This window comes from Pygoscelis adeliae, unplaced genomic scaffold (assembly GCF_000699105.1).
Source record: "Pygoscelis adeliae isolate BGI_AS28 unplaced genomic scaffold, ASM69910v1 Scaffold24, whole genome shotgun sequence".
Taxonomy (NCBI): Eukaryota; Metazoa; Chordata; class Aves; order Sphenisciformes; family Spheniscidae; genus Pygoscelis; species Pygoscelis adeliae.
In genome coordinates, this window is record NW_008824806.1 from 466,013 (window position 1) to 469,130 (window position 3,118).

Consider the following 3,118-nt stretch of genomic DNA (forward strand, 5'->3'; position numbering starts at 1 on the left):
CGTGAGTACTCTGGTTATGTTTTTTATTTTATTTAAAAAGAATATTTTAAAAGAACGGGGGTTTTTTGCATTCAGTGGTCTTGAAAGAGCAGTCATTTACATCTGAAAGGCTTTGGAAAAAGTTTGTATCATTAAAATGGGCAAGTCATCTCCAGAAGGCACAGCTGGCATTAAAAGATTAGGAGGATCCAGAAAGGTATTTATTTGAACAATAAGATAATGTTTCAGTTACCGTGCACGGCATTAATGTAACAATCACTGCTAGAAGTAAGAATAATCATGCTTCTGGGTATAAACCAACTGCTGGTGGGAATAGCCCTGTCAGCGTGTTAGTGTACAGGGTGTGCATGACACACACAGGCACGTGCAGTGCGTCTATAGGTACAGACATTCAGTTCAACGGTTATACCGTTGGCCTCGTTACTGCTGGCAATTCTGGCTCTGGGCTGGATAAGGAAAACTTCGCACCTAATTGTATTTAAAGGTGAGCCCCAAGGAGAATTTTTATTAGGATTTCATTGTGAAATTAAATCCGCATGTAGTTCACAGCCTGAGCAATATCACATTTTAAGCTTTAAACTTAAAAGCAGTATAATGTTTTTTAATTTGTTTTGTACCAGGTGTTTTGAAAGGTTCAGGGATCCTTTGAGTAGTCTACAAATTCACCATGTAATAATGCAGAAAATATTTCAATGTTCTGGAAAAAAGGAAGCCTCATTCTTACAAGGGAACGTGTTCTAGGAAGTTGAATAAAAGGAAATGAAATCAGGTCGCTTCTTAACTCCGTCATTAGGTTAATACGTCAGAAAACAAACCCACCCGACTTCTGCAGTCCTAGGTAAAGTGTTTTGGGGTCATTGTATTAAAGGTGGAACTTTTATTCCCCAACCTGCTCCTCCTCCTCCTCCACTGAGGTACGTCTTCTTGCTCCGGACTTCCCCCTGGTCTCAGGGGCCTGTGGTTCCTGAAGGCTGCTCTTACCAGTAAAACCAGGAAGATGGTGGCATTGAGTACCTTGGCCTTTTTGGTGTCCTTTGTCGCCAGATCCCCCGCCCCGTTTAGCGGCGGCCCCACCAAAGGCACACGGCAGGCTCAATTTTATATTCCACACGGGCGCCATACCAATAAGCTGCAATGCAATCCCCCCGCCAAGCCCACTTCACCACAGGAAAACCAGAGTATTTTGCAGCACAAGTGTGTAACAGCTGAGCTCGCCAATTATTTGATTAATTTTTTTGCTGTATTTCTGTATTTTTTTAAAGAAAAGAGCTCAAGGTAGGCTGCTTACAGCTGTAAGCATTTCTGCTGCCTCTTCCATGAAGAAAGGACTCCCGGGAGCTTTTGCTATTTCTTAGTGGGAAAAGGCGCTCAGAGATGTAAATATTGCTAGGAAAGGCACCTCCTCGACCTTCAGCTCATCAAATAAAGAAAACAAAGGGTGGAGGGGGGGAAGAAGCAAAATCAGGCAAGGCAAATTAAATAATCCTGTATTTTGTTCTATGGAATAAATTTATTCATGTATTTAGTCATGAAGAGGAAACAGCCGTCCCTAGGTAGACACTTTAGTGTCAGAATAATGTTAGCTGAGGCAAAAGGTTGTAGAATTAGTATCTTTTTTTAAAATATGCAGTCCAATTTTCTTGAGGGAGTTCCCTTTACTTTTGCTGCATGAAATCAGAAACTAGCAGCGCTCTGAAATGCTGTTAGCCTGCCAAGCTTTTTGGGACTGCTCCCTCCCCACTATTTTCTTTTTTAACAAACTTAACCCTAAAAAGTGTGTTGAGCTCTTTTAGGAGAAATCTCATGAAAAATGTATCATTTTCTTTTACCTCATGGAAAATGGGGAATGACTTTTAGGAATGGTGGTGTATGTTAGGGCACGTGGGTACTGTAGCTCAAGGGATTGTTGTGTTGCTGCTTTTTTTTTCCCCGCAAAACTATCTAAACTCAATTTGTGCATCTCACCCGCACCTCTCACCCCTGTGTAACCTTCTTTGCAGACGTGAATTAGAAACGAAACACCGCATTTCTGGCACTGCGCTGCACAGCTGCCGAAGGGCACCCAGCCTGGATGCCCAAATCTCACCTGCAGCCAGCGCTCCCTGCCCTCAGGCTTCGTGCCCGGCCTCTCGCGGGACTCGGCGTATGGTGGCAAAGGGGAAATGAGCGTTTTACTGGGGACTAGTGAAGGTCACGCAGCTTTTGGGCTGGGGAGGGGAAAAAGAGCTCTTAATCCAGTGTAGCAGCACGAAGCGTACCAGCGCTTGCTCACCTCGGTGGGTTTTGCCCTGTGCTCTTAGGAAGGGCTACAGCCTTCATGCGCAGGTGACGGCCACCTCCGCGGGCAGAGGCGGTTTTGTGGTCACATGTAAGAAGAGCCTGCAGGTTTCTCCTGCCGCTTCAAATGACGCGAATGAACGTGTATTGCTATCTGAAAGACAGCAGCAGTTCATGGGCTGTAATCACAAACGGGGGTTTGTGGGGTTTTTTTTTGTCTAACAGCTCATTCGCCTGATTAAATAGACGTGACGTCATAATGCAAGATCTTCTCTTGTGTGAAAGAAGCAAACCTATTTGAATCAAAATATTGACCGCTCCTCCTCCATTGTTCCAGGGGTGCCTCTCTGCTCCCTCGGCAGTGGGAGCCCTGCAGGAAGCAGGGGCTACCTTGCACGCTCTGCCGTAACTAGAGCCGCTGAGGTTTTCCAGCCCTCCGTGCGGTGACGGCCACACCGGCTGTGAAGGGATGTGTGCGGTGTGCGCGAGGGGTGCAGCTTCCTTTGGATGTTCACCTTCTGCAGGCTTCTGCAACATAGGGAAACTCTTGATGTATTTTTTTCCTCCTTTCTACAGGGGTAAGGACCTCTATGCTATCCCGCTGAATACCCAGAGTCTGTTTATCTGGCCTTCACACCAAATCACAGCACACGACTAACAACCAGAGAAACGACAGCCTTCCCCTAGGTGCAGCACTCACCTCTCTGAGTAGGGCTCTCACTTGGAGCAGCTGTAAATCTAACCGGTGGGAGGGTCAGAAGGTGGCCAGCTTGACTTACCTGACACTCCGGGGGGGGGGGGGGGGGGCTCTCCTTTTTTTGTTCTATGCATGTTTCAGTGT